We start from the raw sequence: 16,980 nt of genomic DNA on the forward strand, positions 1-16,980 counted from the left end.
ATGCGCTGTGCCCCAGCCCGGGCCCGGGGGAATAGGCGGCAGCCCACCCACAGGGTGGGGGGCGCAGCTGAAAGGGGTTGTCGGGGAGGGCGGCCCCTGCCTGGGGTCAAAGGGCGGGCGACCCGCGCGTGCGCAATCGGCGGCGGCGGCGGGGGCGGCCACGAGCTGGGGGTGGGCCAGGCGAGGAGAGGAAGGGGGCTGGAAGGTCTCCACCTTGGCGAGTCCAGCCGTGGAGGCGCATCTTGTGTGAGTGTGAGTGAGTGAGTGTGAGTGTGAGTGTGTGTGTGTGTGTGTGTGTGTGTATAGAGAGACAGCCCCCCACCCCGGCCCGCCGCTCCCTGCCCGCCCCGCCCCGCCCCGCCTGTCACCCCCGTCCCTCGGAGCCCGCCGGACCCGGCCGGTGAACTCAACAGGCCCGCCCGGTGCGGGTCAGCGCCGGCGCGGGGCCTGGGGCGGGAGGAGGCGGCGGGGAAGCGCAGAGAGGCTCGGCTTCTTGAGCGGGGCAGGGGCGCCCTCCGCCGTCTAGGGCCACACCACCCTGAACGCGCCCGATCTCGTCTGGTCTCGGAAGCTAAGCAGGGTCGGGCCTGGTTAGTACTTGGATGGGAGACCGCCTGGGAATACCGGGTGCCGTAGGCTTCTTTTTTTTTTTTTTTTTTTTGCCTCTTGTTCTGTCCCCTCTCTGGGAGCGAGGCGGCGGCCCGGGGCGGGGGTCACCCCCACCCTCAGCGCCCGCCGCGGTGCCTGGCGCCCCAGCCCGCACCGTGGGGCCTCCTCTTGTCCCAAGCCACGACACCGCCGTCACGCGGCAGCATGCGTGGCTTCTGGACTGTCAGGTCTCAGACCAAAGGTCTGCTCCGTGGGAACCGACACGCTGGAGGAAACCTTGAGAGTCTGAGAGGGGAGGGAGTTCCAGAAGAAGGCCAGGATGTCATTTTGAGGGAGTATGTGACCAGAACTCGTCCCGTTGCTTTTGGGGTTCTATGGGCTACACGTAGGAATCTTTGGTGGTGGCACCTGATGTTGGGGGATCCGGAGTCACACCCAGACCTGCCCCACAGGCCTCCTTTTACTTTTCTCTTCGGATTCATTATGTTTAAAAAGTGTCTCTTATCTCTATGATTGCATTTTCTTTTCTCTCTCTTTTCAAGCAGATGATGGGAGTCCAAGTATTAAGGTGACATGTGTTGCCCGTGCCCCCCTCCCCCCTGTGTTCTTATTCATTAACCTCTGATGTTGTTCCAGCGTATTGTGGGGGTACCAATGTTAAGGTCGGGTACGTTGCCCTCTCCCAGCCTCCCCCCTCGGGTCAGAGCCTCAAGTGCGCCCATCCCCCAGTCGGTGCGCACCCACCCCATTCCTAATGGAGGTGTATGCCCATCCCCTCCCCCCACCCGCCCGACACCCACCCGATGAAGGTGATTCCTCTGTGTCCACTTGGGTGTCCGTCGGTTCGTACCCATTTGCTGGTGAGCGCGAGCACGTGGTGCTCGTGTGTCCATTCTTGGGCTACCTGGCTTACTGGAACGGGTTCCAGCTCTGGCCAGGAGAACCACGAGAGGTGCCCTCTCACCGCTGCTCCTCCTAGCTGAATAGCACTCCGTGGTGTCCACGCGCCACATTTCATTTACGCACTCGTGGGTCGATGGGCACTCGGGTCGCTTCCAGGTCTTTGCGATTGTGACTTGTGCCCTGACTCTAACCCTAACCCTTACCCAGCCCCGTCTCCTCCTCGGCCCCTGCCTGACTGACTCCTTCCCGCCCGGCCTGTCACCTGTCACCGTCCTCTGCCCCTGCCTGACACGCTCCTCCCCGCCCGGGCCGTCACCGTCCTCGGCCCCTGCCTGACGGGGCTCCTCCGTCGCCTGGGCCTTCCAAGGGCTTGGTGTGGACGCTGGTTCCAGGACGCCCTCCCAGGAACCCGGTAGCAGGGCGGCCGCAGCGTCTCGCGCCACCCAACCGTCCGCCGGCCGGCGGCCGTCGCTAAGTGGCCTGCGGGGGACGTGCCCCCACTGTGGGGCGGGCGCCCAGCCTGGTGTCTTCTCTGAGGCCCCGTGGCTGCTTTTCCCCCCCCCGCAAGGGGAGAGCCGCGGAGGTGGGGACCGCCTCCTCGTGGGGACGTACACCCAGCTCTCCACGTCGGATTCCGGGGCTCTCTGTCCTGCCAGAAGGCCCAGCTGGCCTGCGGGTCCTTAGAGTGGCAAAAACATCCGAAAACTGAGATTGAGGGTCCGGTGGTTGTCTGCACTTTTGTGCTGGGCACCCCAGGGAGGCCCGGGGGCTGGCTGGACAACGCGGTCTGCTGGGCGGGGGGGGGGGTTTGGAGGAGCAACTGATGCCCTTTGCACTTTGGGTAGCAAGTGTCTGAGGTGTCTCTGAGCCCTGCGCCATGTCGGGGGTGGGGGTGGGAGGTCGGGGGGGGGTGGAGGAGCAGGAGGAGGAGGAGGAGGAGGAGGTGGGAAGGGCCGTGGCCTGCAGTCGTGTTCCCGGGGTGGCTTCTTCCACAGGCTGCTTGGCCTGGGCTCCCTGCACCTGGGCCTTTGGAGGACTGGCCCTGTGCTTGCCAACGCTTCCCCTGCAGGGACCCAGAGCTGGGAGGTTGCATCTCTCAGCCCTGGGTCGGGCAGAGCCCCAGCGGGCCATGCCCACAACCTCTCTCAGCACGGGTCCCCCAGAAGGCTCCTTTGGGACCAGGATTCTCTTGCGGGTGACTCTTTAAGGTCTGGCCCCTGGATGGAGGGGCACCAGGAGTAGAGGAGCAGGAAGGGGAAGGGGGTGGCCGTGCGAGGGGACACTTTGAGGCCAAGTCCCAGCTTCAGCCTGATCCTCCTGGGAACCCCGGGGTGTACGTCACACCTCCTGGTTGTCCCGCTCTGAGACAAGGAGCCGGGCTTCGCATTCCCCCAGCAGCCAGTCGTGGGCTGAGGACACCTGGGGCGTTGGGAACTCCCTGGCTTCTCCTTGGCTTAACATCTGGAGCTGCTTGTGAATCGTGCCGCCACACACACCCGAGTGCAGGTGTCTTCTGCACAGACTGCGGGCCTCGCTCTTCTGAATGCCGCTAGCTCGCCACCCACCCACGGGTGAACCTGGTCAGGGTACTTTCTCTCGGGGGCAGACTCTGATCCTGGCGGGCTACCGGTGTCTCTGTTTGCTCGTTTCTTTCTTCCATTTCGGGAAAGGCTTCCTTACTGGGTGTGGAAATCTCCTATGCCTTTCCTCGCCTATTCTGTCAGCTTTAAAATTCTCTTTCAGTTGCCACCCTCACAGATGGATTAGGAAACTCTTTCCGGTGCACTCATTAGTGAAATGACCTCAATGAAGCTGGAATCCAATATCTAATCGCCGATTTTTAGCGAGTCCACACGCCAGGGGGGTCGGGGTCCAATGCAGCCCCGGCCAGGCCCAGGCCCCTTGGACTGGGCCACAGGAGGACACAGAGGAGGGTCCCGGCCCCCACGGTCGCGTTGCCGGCAGTTCTCCAAGGGCTTGGGCGTTTTCCAGAGGTAGGAGATGGAGGGGACTGATTTCTTCAGCGCCCCACTAACCACGCCACCCCACCCATGGGACACATCCCAAGAGAGAGAGAGAGACGCCCCATACACTCGCTCCCCTCCCCCATGCGCTGTGCCCCAGCCCGGGCCCGGGGGAATAGGCGGCAGCCCACCCACAGGGTGGGGGGCGCAGCTGAAAGGGGTTGTCGGGGAGGGCGGCCCCTGCCTGGGGTCAAAGGGCGGGCGACCCGCGCGTGCGCAATCGGCGGCGGCGGCGGGGGCGGCCACGAGCTGGGGGTGGGCCAGGCGAGGAGAGGAAGGGGGCTGGAAGGTCTCCACCTTGGCGAGTCCAGCCGTGGAGGCGCATCTTGTGTGAGTGTGAGTGAGTGAGTGTGAGTGTGAGTGTGTGTGTGTGTGTGTGTGTGTGTGTATAGAGAGACAGCCCCCCACCCCGGCCCGCCGCTCCCTGCCCGCCCCGCCCCGCCCCGCCTGTCACCCCCGTCCCTCGGAGCCCGCCGGACCTGGCCGGTGAACTCAACAGGCCCGCCCGGTGCGGGTCAGCGCCGGCGCGGGGCCTGGGGCGGGAGGAGGCGGCGGGGAAGCGCAGAGAGGCTCGGCTTCTTGAGCGGGGCAGGGGCGCCCTCCGCCGTCTAGGGCCACACCACCCTGAACGCGCCCGATCTCGTCTGGTCTCGGAAGCTAAGCAGGGTCGGGCCTGGTTAGTACTTGGATGGGAGACCGCCTGGGAATACCGGGTGCCGTAGGCTTCTTTTTTTTTTTTTTTTTTTTGCCTCTTGTTCTGTCCCCTCTCTGGGAGCGAGGCGGCGGCCCGGGGCGGGGGTCACCCCCACCCTCAGCGCCCGCCGCGGTGCCTGGCGCCCCAGCCCGCACCGTGGGGCCTCCTCTTGTCCCAAGCCACGACACCGCCGTCACGCGGCAGCATGCGTGGCTTCTGGACTGTCAGGTCTCAGACCAAAGGTCTGCTCCGTGGGAACCGACACGCTGGAGGAAACCTTGAGAGTCTGAGAGGGGAGGGAGTTCCAGAAGAAGGCCAGGATGTCATTTTGAGGGAGTATGTGACCAGAACTCGTCCCGTTGCTTTTGGGGTTCTATGGGCTACACGTAGGAATCTTTGGTGGTGGCACCTGATGTTGGGGGATCCGGAGTCACACCCAGACCTGCCCCACAGGCCTCCTTTTACTTTTCTCTTCGGATTCATTATGTTTAAAAAGTGTCTCTTATCTCTATGATTGCATTTTCTTTTCTCTCTCTTTTCAAGCAGATGATGGGAGTCCAAGTATTAAGGTGACATGTGTTGCCCGTGCCCCCCTCCCCCCTGTGTTCTTATTCATTAACCTCTGATGTTGTTCCAGCGTATTGTGGGGGTACCAATGTTAAGGTCGGGTACGTTGCCCTCTCCCAGCCTCCCCCCTCGGGTCAGAGCCTCAAGTGCGCCCATCCCCCAGTCGGTGCGCACCCACCCCATTCCTAATGGAGGTGTATGCCCATCCCCTCCCCCCACCCGCCCGACACCCACCCGATGAAGGTGATTCCTCTGTGTCCACTTGGGTGTCCGTCGGTTCGTACCCATTTGCTGGTGAGCGCGAGCACGTGGTGCTCGTGTGTCCATTCTTGGGCTACCTGGCTTACTGGAACGGGTTCCAGCTCTGGCCAGGAGAACCACGAGAGGTGCCCTCTCACCGCTGCTCCTCCTAGCTGAATAGCACTCCGTGGTGTCCACGCGCCACATTTCATTTACGCACTCGTGGGTCGATGGGCACTCGGGTCGCTTCCAGGTCTTTGCGATTGTGACTTGTGCCCTGACTCTAACCCTAACCCTTACCCAGCCCCGTCTCCTCCTCGGCCCCTGCCTGACTGACTCCTTCCCGCCCGGCCTGTCACCTGTCACCGTCCTCTACCCCTGCCTGACACGCTCCTCCCCGCCCGGGCCGTCACCGTCCTCGGCCCCTGCCTGACGGGGCTCCTCCGTCGCCTGGGCCTTCCAAGGGCTTGGTGTGGACGCTGGTTCCAGGACACCCTCCCAGGAACCCGGTAGCAGGGCGGCCGCAGCGTCTCGCGCCACCCAACCGTCCGCCGGCCGGCGGCCGTCGCTAAGTGGCCTGCGGGGGACGTGCTCCCACTGTGGGGCGGGCGCCCAGCCTGGTGTCTTCTCTGAGGCCCCGTGGCTGCTTTTCCCCCCCCGCAAGGGGAGAGCCGCGGAGGTGGGGACCGCCTCCTCGTGGGGACGTACACCCAGCTCTCCACGTCGGATTCCGGGGCTCTCTGTCCTGCCAGAAGGCCCAGCTGGCCTGCGGGTCCTTAGAGTGGCAAAAACATCCGAAAACTGAGATTGAGGGTCCGGTGGTTGTCTGCACTTTTGTGCTGGGCACCCCAGGGAGGCCCGGGGGCTGGCTGGACAACGCGGTCTGCTGGGCGGGGGGGGGGGTTTGGAGGAGCAACTCATGCCCTTTGCACTTTGGGTAGCAAGTGTCTGAGGTGTCTCTGAGCCCTGCGCCATGTCGGGGGTGGGGGTGGGAGGTCGGGGGGGGGTGGAGGAGCAGGAGGAGGAGGAGGTGGGAAGGGCCGTGGCCTGCAGTCGTGTTCCCGGGGTGGCTTCTTCCACAGGCTGCTTGGCCTGGGCTCCCTGCACCTGGGCCTTTGGAGGACTGGCCCTGTGCTTGCCAACGCTTCCCCTGCAGGGACCCAGAGCTGGGAGGTTGCATCTCTCAGCCCTGGGTCGGGCAGAGCCCCAGCGGGCCATGCCCACAACCTCTCTCAGCACGGGTCCCCCAGAAGGCTCCTTTGGGACCAGGATTCTCTTGCGGGTGACTCTTTAAGGTCTGGCCCCTGGATGGAGGGGCACCAGGAGTAGAGGAGCAGGAAGGGGAAGGGGTGGCCGTGCGAGGGGACACTTTCAGGCCAAGTCCCAGCTTCAGCCTGATCCTCCTGGGAACCCCGGGGTGTACGTCACACCTCCTGGTTGTCCCGCTCTCAGACAAGGAGCCGGGCTTCGCATTCCCCCAGCAGCCAGTCGTGGGCTGAGGACACCTGGGGCGTTGGGAACTCCCTGGCTTCTCCTTGGCTTAACATCTGGAGCTGCTTGTGAATCGTGCCGCCACACACACCCGAGTGCAGGTGTCTTCTGCACAGACTGCGGGCCTCGCTCTTCTGAATGCCGCTAGCTCGCCACCCACCCACGGGTGAACCTGGTCAGGGTACTTTCTCTCGGGGGCAGACTCTGATCCTGGCGGGCTACCGGTGTCTCTGTTTGCTCGTTTCTTTCTTCCATTTCGGGAAAGGCTTCCTTACTGGGTGTGGAAATCTCCTATGCCTTTCCTCGCCTATTCTGTCAGCTTTAAAATTCTCTTTCAGTTGCCACCCTCACAGATGGATTAGGAAACTCTTTCCGGTGCACTCATTAGTGAAATGACCTCAATGAAGCTGGAATCCAATATCTAATCGCCGATTTTTAGCGAGTCCACACGCCAGGGGGGTCGGGGTCCAATGCAGCCCCGGCCAGGCCCAGGCCCCTTGGAATGGGCCACAGGAGGACACAGAGGAGGGTCCCGGCCCCCACGGTCGCGTTGCCGGCAGTTCTCCAAGGGCTTGGGCGTTTTCCAGAGGTAGGAGATGGAGGGGACTGATTTCTTCAGCGCCCCACTAACCACGCCACCCCACCCATGGGACACATCCCAAGAGAGAGAGAGAGACGCCCCATACACTCGCTCCCCTCCCCCATGCGCTGTGCCCCAGCCCGGGCCCGGGGGAATAGGCGGCAGCCCACCCACAGGGTGGGGGGCGCAGCTGAAAGGGGTTGTCGGGGAGGGCGGCCCCTGCCTGGGGTCAAAGGGCGGGCGACCCGCGCGTGCGCAATCGGCGGCGGCGGCGGGGGCGGCCACGAGCTGGGGGTGGGCCAGGCGAGGAGAGGAAGGGGGCTGGAAGGTCTCCACCTTGGCGAGTCCAGCCGTGGAGGCGCATCTTGTGTGAGTGTGAGTGAGTGAGTGTGAGTGTGAGTGTGTGTGTGTGTGTGTGTGTGTGTATAGAGAGACAGCCCCCCACCCCGGCCCGCCGCTCCCTGCCCGCCCCGCCCCGCCCCGCCTGTCACCCCCGTCCCTCGGAGCCCGCCGGACCCGGCCGGTGAACTCAACAGGCCCGCCCGGTGCGGGTCAGCGCCGGCGCGGGGCCTGGGGCGGGAGGAGGCGGCGGGGAAGCGCAGAGAGGCTCGGCTTCTTGAGCGGGGCAGGGGCGCCCTCCGCCGTCTAGGGCCACACCACCCTGAACGCGCCCGATCTCGTCTGGTCTCGGAAGCTAAGCAGGGTCGGGCCTGGTTAGTACTTGGATGGGAGACCGCCTGGGAATACCGGGTGCCGTAGGCTTCTTTTTTTTTTTTTTTTTTTTTGCCTCTTGTTCTGTCCCCTCTCTGGGAGCGAGGCGGCGGCCCGGGGCGGGGGTCACCCCCACCCTCAGCGCCCGCCGCGGTGCCTGGCGCCCCAGCCCGCACCGTGGGGCCTCCTCTTGTCCCAAGCCGCGACACCGCCGTCACGCGGCAGCATGCGTGGCTTCTGGACTGTCAGGTCTCAGACCAAAGGTCTGCTCCGTGGGAACCGACACGCTGGAGGAAACCTTGAGAGTCTGAGAGGGGAGGGAGTTCCAGAAGAAGGCCAGGATGTCATTTTGAGGCAGTATGTGACCAGAACTCGTCCCGTTGCTTTTGGGGTTCTATGGGCTACACGTAGGAATCTTTGGTGGTGGCACCTGATGTTGGGGGATCCGGAGTCACACCCAGACCTGCCCCACAGGCCTCCTTTTACTTTTCTCTTCGGATTCATTATGTTTAAAAAGTGTCTCTTATCTCTATGATTGCATTTTCTTTTCTCTCTCTTTTCAAGCAGATGATGGGAGTCCAAGTATTAAGGTGACATGTGTTGCCCGTGCCCCCCTCCCCCCTGTGTTCTTATTCATTAACCTCTGATGTTGTTCCAGCGTATTGTGGGGGTACCAATGTTAAGGTCGGGTACGTTGCCCTCTCCCAGCCTCCCCCCTCGGGTCAGAGCCTCAAGTGCGCCCATCCCCCAGTCGGTGCGCACCCACCCCATTCCTAATGGAGGTGTATGCCCATCCCCTCCCCCCACCCGCCCGACACCCACCCGATGAAGGTGATTCCTCTGTGTCCACTTGGGTGTCCGTCGGTTCGTACCCATTTGCTGGTGAGCGCGAGCACGTGGTGCTCGTGTGTCCATTCTTGGGCTACCTGGCTTACTGGAACGGGTTCCAGCTCTGGCCAGGAGAACCACGAGAGGTGCCCTCTCACCGCTGCTCCTCCTAGCTGAATAGCACTCCGTGGTGTCCACGCGCCACATTTCATTTACGCACTCGTGGGTCGATGGGCACTCGGGTCGCTTCCAGGTCTTTGCGATTGTGACTTGTGCCCTGACTCTAACCCTAACCCTTACCCAGCCCCGTCTCCTCCTCGGCCCCTGCCTGACTGACTCCTTCCCGCCCGGCCTGTCACCTGTCACCGTCCTCTGCCCCTGCCTGACACGCTCCTCCCCGCCCGGGCCGTCACCGTCCTCGGCCCCTGCCTGACGGGGCTCCTCCGTCGCCTGGGCCTTCCAAGGGCTTGGTGTGGACGCTGGTTCCAGGACGCCCTCCCAGGAACCCGGTAGCAGGACGGCCGCAGCGTCTCGCGCCACCCAACCGTCCGCCGGCCGGCGGCCGTCGCTAAGTGGCCTGCGGGGGACGTGCCCCCACTGTGGGGCGGGCGCCCAGCCTGGTGTCTTCTCTGAGGCCCCGTGGCTGCTTTTCCCCCCCCCGCAAGGGGAGAGCCGCGGAGGTGGGGACCGCCTCCTCGTGGGGACGTACACCCAGCTCTCCACGTCGGATTCCGGGGCTCTCTGTCCTGCCAGAAGGCCCAGCTGGCCTGCGGGTCCTTAGAGTGGCAAAAACATCCGAAAACTGAGATTGAGGGTCCGGTGGTTGTCTGCACTTTTGTGCTGGGCACCCCAGGGAGGCCCGGGGGCTGGCTGGACAACGCGGTCTGCTGGGCGGGGGGGGGGGTTTGGAGGAGCAACTGATGCCCTTTGCACTTTGGGTAGCAAGTGTCTGAGGTGTCTCTGAGCCCTGCGCCATGTCGGGGGTGGGGGTGGGAGGTCGGGGGGGGGGTGGAGGAGCAGGAGGAGGAGGAGGAGGAGGAGGTGGGAAGGGCCGTGGCCTGCAGTCGTGTTCCCGGGGTGGCTTCTTCCACAGGCTGCTTGGCCTGGGCTCCCTGCACCTGGGCCTTTGGAGGACTGGCCCTGTGCTTGCCAACGCTTCCCCTGCAGGGACCCAGAGCTGGGAGGTTGCATCTCTCAGCCCTGGGTCGGGCAGAGCCCCAGCGGGCCATGCCCACAACCTCTCTCAGCACGGGTCCCCCAGAAGGCTCCTTTGGGACCAGGATTCTCTTGCGGGTGACTCTTTAAGGTCTGGCCCCTGGATGGAGGGGCACCAGGAGTAGAGGAGCAGGAAGGGGAAGGGGTGGCCGTGCGAGGGGACACTTTCAGGCCAAGTCCCAGCTTCAGCCTGATCCTCCTGGGAACCCCGGGGTGTACGTCACACCTCCTGGTTGTCCCGCTCTCAGACAAGGAGCCGGGCTTCGCATTCCCCCAGCAGCCAGTCGTGGGCTGAGGACACCTGGGGCGTTGGGAACTCCCTGGCTTCTCCTTGGCTTAACATCTGGAGCTGCTTGTGAATCGTGCCGCCACACACACCCGAGTGCAGGTGTCTTCTGCACAGACTGCGGGCCTCGCTCTTCTGAATGCCGCTAGCTCGCCACCCACCCACGGGTGAACCTGGTCAGGGTACTTTCTCTCGGGGGCAGACTCTGATCCTGGCGGGCTACCGGTGTCTCTGTTTGCTCGTTTCTTTCTTCCATTTCGGGAAAGGCTTCCTTACTGGGTGTGGAAATCTCCTATGCCTTTCCTCGCCTATTCTGTCAGCTTTAAAATTCTCTTTCAGTTGCCACCCTCACAGATGGATTAGGAAACTCTTTCCGGTGCACTCATTAGTGAAATGACCTCAATGAAGCTGGAATCCAATATCTAATCGCCGATTTTTAGCGAGTCCACACGCCAGGGGGGTCGGGGTCCAATGCAGCCCCGGCCAGGCCCAGGCCCCTTGGAATGGGCCACAGGAGGACACAGAGGAGGGTCCCGGCCCCCACGGTCGCGTTGCCGGCAGTTCTCCAAGGGCTTGGGCGTTTTCCAGAGGTAGGAGATGGAGGGGACTGATTTCTTCAGCGCCCCACTAACCACGCCACCCCACCCATGGGACACATCCCAAGAGAGAGAGAGAGACGCCCCATACACTCGCTCCCCTCCCACATGCGCTGTGCCCCAGCCCGGGCCCGGGGGAATAGGCGGCAGCCCACCCACAGGGTGGGGGGCGCAGCTGAAAGGGGTTGTCGGGGAGGGCGGCCCCTGCCTGGGGTCAAAGGGCGGGCGACCCGCGCGTGCGCAATCGGCGGCGGCGGCGGGGGCGGCCACGAGCTGGGGGTGGGCCAGGCGAGGAGAGGAAGGGGGCTGGAAGGTCTCCACCTTGGCGAGTCCAGCCGTGGAGGCGCATCTTGTGTGAGTGTGAGTGAGTGAGTGTGAGTGTGAGTGTGTGTGTGTGTGTGTGTGTGTGTATAGAGAGACAGCCCCCCACCCCGGCCCGCCGCTCCCTGCCCGCCCCGCCCCGCCCCGCCTGTCACCCCCGTCCCTCGGAGCCCGCCGGACCCGGCCGGTGAACTCAACAGGCCCGCCCGGTGCGGGTCAGCGCCGGCGCGGGGCCTGGGGCGGGAGGAGGCGGCGGGGAAGCCCAGAGAGGCTCGGCTTCTTGAGCGGGGCAGGGGCGCCCTCCGCCGTCTAGGGCCACACCACCCTGAACGCGCCCGATCTCGTCTGGTCTCGGAAGCTAAGCAGGGTCGGGCCTGGTTAGTACTTGGATGGGAGACCGCCTGGGAATACCGGGTGCCGTAGGCTTCTTTTTTTTTTTTTTTTTTTTGCCTCTTGTTCTGTCCCCTCTCTGGGAGCGAGGCGGCGGCCCGGGGCGGGGGTCACCCCCACCCTCAGCGCCCGCCGCGGTGCCTGGCGCCCCAGCCCGCACCGTGGGGCCTCCTCTTGTCCCAAGCCACGACACCGCCGTCACGCGGCAGCATGCGTGGCTTCTGGACTGTCAGGTCTCAGACCAAAGGTCTGCTCCGTGGGAACCGACACGCTGGAGGAAACCTTGAGAGTCTGAGAGGGGAGGGAGTTCCAGAAGAAGGCCAGGATGTCATTTTGAGGGAGTATGTGACCAGAACTCGTCCCGTTGCTTTTGGGGTTCTATGGGCTACACGTAGGAATCTTTGGTGGTGGCACCTGATGTTGGGGGATCCGGAGTCACACCCAGACCTGCCCCACAGGCCTCCTTTTACTTTTCTCTTCGGATTCATTATGTTTAAAAAGTGTCTCTTATCTCTATGATTGCATTTTCTTTTCTCTCTCTTTTCAAGCAGATGATGGGAGTCCAAGTATTAAGGTGACATGTGTTGCCCGTGCCCCCCTCCCCCCTGTGTTCTTATTCATTAACCTCTGATGTTGTTCCAGCGTATTGTGGGGGTACCAATGTTAAGGTCGGGTACGTTGCCCTCTCCCAGCCTCCCCCCTCGGGTCAGAGCCTCAAGTGCGCCCATCCCCCAGTCGGTGCGCACCCACCCCATTCCTAATGGAGGTGTATGCCCATCCCCTCCCCCCACCCGCCCGACACCCACCCGATGAAGGTGATTCCTCTGTGTCCACTTGGGTGTCCGTCGGTTCGTACCCATTTGCTGGTGAGCGCGAGCACGTGGTGCTCGTGTGTCCATTCTTGGGCTACCTGGCTTACTGGAACGGGTTCCAGCTCTGGCCAGGAGAACCACGAGAGGTGCCCTCTCACCGCTGCTCCTCCTAGCTGAATAGCACTCCGTGGTGTCCACGCGCCACATTTCATTTACGCACTCGTGGGTCGATGGGCACTCGGGTCGCTTCCAGGTCTTTGCGATTGTGACTTGTGCCCTGACTCTAACCCTAACCCTTACCCAGCCCCGTCTCCTCCTCGGCCCCTGCCTGACTGACTCCTTCCCGCCCGGCCTGTCACCTGTCACCGTCCTCTGCCCCTGCCTGACACGCTCCTCCCCGCCCGGGCCGTCACCGTCCTCGGCCCCTGCCTGACGGGGCTCCTCCGTCGCCTGGGCCTTCCAAGGGCTTGGTGTGGACGCTGGTTCCAGGACGCCCTCCCAGGAACCCGGTAGCAGGGCGGCCGCAGCGTCTCGCGCCACCCAACCGTCCGCCGGCCGGCGGCCGTCGCTAAGTGGCCTGCGGGGGACGTGCCCCCACTGTGGGGCGGGCGCCCAGCCTGGTGTCTTCTCTGAGGCCCCGTGGCTGCTTTTCCCCCCCCCGCAAGGGGAGAGCCGCGGAGGTGGGGACCGCCTCCTCGTGGGGACGTACACCCAGCTCTCCACGTCGGATTCCGGGGCTCTCTGTCCTGCCAGAAGGCCCAGCTGGCCTGCGGGTCCTTAGAGTGGCAAAAACATCCGAAAACTGAGATTGAGGGTCCGGTGGTTGTCTGCACTTTTGTGCTGGGCACCCCAGGGAGGCCCGGGGGCTGGCTGGACAACGCGGTCTGCTGGGCGGGGGGGGGGTTTGGAGGAGCAACTGATGCCCTTTGCACTTTGGGTAGCAAGTGTCTGAGGTGTCTCTGAGCCCTGCGCCATGTCGGGGGTGGGGGTGGGAGGTCGGGGGGGGGTGGAGGAGCAGGAGGAGGAGGAGGAGGAGGAGGTGGGAAGGGCCGTGGCCTGCAGTCGTGTTCCCGGGGTGGCTTCTTCCACAGGCTGCTTGGCCTGGGCTCCCTGCACCTGGGCCTTTGGAGGACTGGCCCTGTGCTTGCCAACGCTTCCCCTGCAGGGACCCAGAGCTGGGAGGTTGCATCTCTCAGCCCTGGGTCGGGCAGAGCCCCAGCGGGCCATGCCCACAACCTCTCTCAGCACGGGTCCCCCAGAAGGCTCCTTTGGGACCAGGATTCTCTTGCGGGTGACTCTTTAAGGTCTGGCCCCTGGATGGAGGGGCACCAGGAGTAGAGGAGCAGGAAGGGGAAGGGGGTGGCCGTGCGAGGGGACACTTTGAGGCCAAGTCCCAGCTTCAGCCTGATCCTCCTGGGAACCCCGGGGTGTACGTCACACCTCCTGGTTGTCCCGCTCTGAGACAAGGAGCCGGGCTTCGCATTCCCCCAGCAGCCAGTCGTGGGCTGAGGACACCTGGGGCGTTGGGAACTCCCTGGCTTCTCCTTGGCTTAACATCTGGAGCTGCTTGTGAATCGTGCCGCCACACACACCCGAGTGCAGGTGTCTTCTGCACAGACTGCGGGCCTCGCTCTTCTGAATGCCGCTAGCTCGCCACCCACCCACGGGTGAACCTGGTCAGGGTACTTTCTCTCGGGGGCAGACTCTGATCCTGGCGGGCTACCGGTGTCTCTGTTTGCTCGTTTCTTTCTTCCATTTCGGGAAAGGCTTCCTTACTGGGTGTGGAAATCTCCTATGCCTTTCCTCGCCTATTCTGTCAGCTTTAAAATTCTCTTTCAGTTGCCACCCTCACAGATGGATTAGGAAACTCTTTCCGGTGCACTCATTAGTGAAATGACCTCAATGAAGCTGGAATCCAATATCTAATCGCCGATTTTTAGCGAGTCCACACGCCAGGGGGGTCGGGGTCCAATGCAGCCCCGGCCAGGCCCAGGCCCCTTGGACTGGGCCACAGGAGGACACAGAGGAGGGTCCCGGCCCCCACGGTCGCGTTGCCGGCAGTTCTCCAAGGGCTTGGGCGTTTTCCAGAGGTAGGAGATGGAGGGGACTGATTTCTTCAGCGCCCCACTAACCACGCCACCCCACCCATGGGACACATCCCAAGAGAGAGAGAGAGACGCCCCATACACTCGCTCCCCTCCCCCATGCGCTGTGCCCCAGCCCGGGCCCGGGGGAATAGGCGGCAGCCCACCCACAGGGTGGGGGGCGCAGCTGAAAGGGGTTGTCGGGGAGGGCGGCCCCTGCCTGGGGTCAAAGGGCGGGCGACCCGCGCGTGCGCAATCGGCGGCGGCGGCGGGGGCGGCCACGAGCTGGGGGTGGGCCAGGCGAGGAGAGGAAGGGGGCTGGAAGGTCTCCACCTTGGCGAGTCCAGCCGTGGAGGCGCATCTTGTGTGAGTGTGAGTGAGTGAGTGTGAGTGTGAGTGTGTGTGTGTGTGTGTGTGTGTGTATAGAGAGACAGCCCCCCACCCCGGCCCGCCGCTCCCTGCCCGCCCCGCCCCGCCCCGCCTGTCACCCCCGTCCCTCGGAGCCCGCCGGACCTGGCCGGTGAACTCAACAGGCCCGCCCGGTGCGGGTCAGCGCCGGCGCGGGGCCTGGGGCGGGAGGAGGCGGCGGGGAAGCGCAGAGAGGCTCGGCTTCTTGAGCGGGGCAGGGGCGCCCTCCGCCGTCTAGGGCCACACCACCCTGAACGCGCCCGATCTCGTCTGGTCTCGGAAGCTAAGCAGAGTCGGGCCTGGTTAGTACTTGGATGGGAGACCGCCTGGGAATACCGGGTGCCGTAGGCTTCTTTTTTTTTTTTTTTTTTTTGCCTCTTGTTCTGTCCCCTCTCTGGGAGCGAGGCGGCGGCCCGGGGCGGGGGTCACCCCCACCCTCAGCGCCCGCCGCGGTGCCTGGCGCCCCAGCCCGCACCGTGGGGCCTCCTCTTGTCCCAAGCCACGACACCGCCGTCACGCGGCAGCATGCGTGGCTTCTGGACTGTCAGGTCTCAGACCAAAGGTCTGCTCCGTGGGAACCGACACGCTGGAGGAAACCTTGAGAGTCTGAGAGGGGAGGGAGTTCCAGAAGAAGGCCAGGATGTCATTTTGAGGGAGTATGTGACCAGAACTCGTCCCGTTGCTTTTGGGGTTCTATGGGCTACACGTAGGAATCTTTGGTGGTGGCACCTGATGTTGGGGGATCCGGAGTCACACCCAGACCTGCCCCACAGGCCTCCTTTTACTTTTCTCTTCGGATTCATTATGTTTAAAAAGTGTCTCTTATCTCTATGATTGCATTTTCTTTTCTCTCTCTTTTCAAGCAGATGATGGGAGTCCAAGTATTAAGGTGACATGTGTTGCCCGTGCCCCCCTCCCCCCTGTGTTCTTATTCATTAACCTCTGATGTTGTTCCAGCGTATTGTGGGGGTACCAATGTTAAGGTCGGGTACGTTGCCCTCTCCCAGCCTCCCCCCTCGGGTCAGAGCCTCAAGTGCGCCCATCCCCCAGTCGGTGCGCACCCACCCCATTCCTAATGGAGGTGTATGCCCATCCCCTCCCCCCACCCGCCCGACACCCACCCGATGAAGGTGATTCCTCTGTGTCCACTTGGGTGTCCGTCGGTTCGTACCCATTTGCTGGTGAGCGCGAGCACGTGGTGCTCGTGTGTCCATTCTTGGGCTACCTGGCTTACTGGAACGGGTTCCAGCTCTGGCCAGGAGAACCACGAGAGGTGCCCTCTCACCGCTGCTCCTCCTAGCTGAATAGCACTCCGTGGTGTCCACGCGCCACATTTCATTTACGCACTCGTGGGTCGATGGGCACTCGGGTCGCTTCCAGGTCTTTGCGATTGTGACTTGTGCCCTGACTCTAACCCTAACCCTTACCCAGCCCCGTCTCCTCCTCGGCCCCTGCCTGACTGACTCCTTCCCGCCCGGCCTGTCACCTGTCACCGTCCTCTACCCCTGCCTGACACGCTCCTCCCCGCCCGGGCCGTCACCGTCCTCGGCCCCTGCCTGACGGGGCTCCTCCGTCGCCTGGGCCTTCCAAGGGCTTGGTGTGGACGCTGGTTCCAGGACACCCTCCCAGGAACCCGGTAGCAGGGCGGCCGCAGCGTCTCGCGCCACCCAACCGTCCGCCGGCCGGCGGCCGTCGCTAAGTGGCCTGCGGGGGACGTGCTCCCACTGTGGGGCGGGCGCCCAGCCTGGTGTCTTCTCTGAGGCCCCGTGGCTGCTTTTCCCCCCCCGCAAGGGGAGAGCCGCGGAGGTGGGGACCGCCTCCTCGTGGGGACGTACACCCAGCTCTCCACGTCGGATTCCGGGGCTCTCTGTCCTGCCAGAAGGCCCAGCTGGCCTGCGGGTCCTTAGAGTGGCAAAAACATCCGAAAACTGAGATTGAGGGTCCGGTGGTTGTCTGCACTTTTGTGCTGGGCACCCCAGGGAGGCCCGGGGGCTGGCTGGACAACGCGGTCTGCTGGGCGGGGGGGGGGGTTTGGAGGAGCAACTCATGCCCTTTGCACTTTGGGTAGCAAGTGTCTGAGGTGTCTCTGAGCCCTGCGCCATGTCGGGGGTGGGGGTGGGAGGTCGGGGGGGGGTGGAGGAGCAGGAGGAGGAGGAGGTGGGAAGGGCCGTGGCCTGCAGTCGTGTTCCCGGGGTGGCTTCTTCCACAGGCTGCTTGGCCT

The 16,980-nt window shown here is 63.8% G+C and overlaps 5 non-coding genes across 5 annotated transcripts; all 5 read left to right on the forward strand.

Annotated features, from left to right (window-relative positions):
* Positions 1 to 520: 520 nt before the first annotated feature.
* LOC142874393 (5S ribosomal RNA) lies at positions 521 to 639 on the forward strand. The gene has a single exon (XR_012922211.1). It is a non-coding gene; the product is annotated as a 5S ribosomal RNA (ribosomal RNA).
* Positions 640 to 4,142: 3,503 nt separating this feature from the next.
* Positions 4,143 to 4,261, forward strand: LOC142874395 (5S ribosomal RNA). The gene has a single exon (XR_012922213.1). It is a non-coding gene; the product is annotated as a 5S ribosomal RNA (ribosomal RNA).
* Positions 4,262 to 7,751: 3,490 nt separating this feature from the next.
* LOC142874397 (5S ribosomal RNA) lies at positions 7,752 to 7,870 on the forward strand. The gene has a single exon (XR_012922214.1). It is a non-coding gene; the product is annotated as a 5S ribosomal RNA (ribosomal RNA).
* A 3,502-nt stretch (positions 7,871 to 11,372) lies between these two features.
* Positions 11,373 to 11,491, forward strand: LOC142874398 (5S ribosomal RNA). Its single transcript, XR_012922215.1, has one exon. It is a non-coding gene; the product is annotated as a 5S ribosomal RNA (ribosomal RNA).
* A 3,500-nt stretch (positions 11,492 to 14,991) lies between these two features.
* Positions 14,992 to 15,110, forward strand: LOC142874424 (5S ribosomal RNA). The gene has a single exon (XR_012922241.1). It is a non-coding gene; the product is annotated as a 5S ribosomal RNA (ribosomal RNA).
* The last annotated feature ends 1,870 nt before the right edge of the window (positions 15,111 to 16,980 follow it).

The sequence above is a fragment of the Microcebus murinus genome, chromosome 12 (assembly GCF_040939455.1).
Source record: "Microcebus murinus isolate Inina chromosome 12, M.murinus_Inina_mat1.0, whole genome shotgun sequence".
Lineage (NCBI taxonomy): Eukaryota > Metazoa > Chordata > Mammalia > Primates > Cheirogaleidae > Microcebus > Microcebus murinus.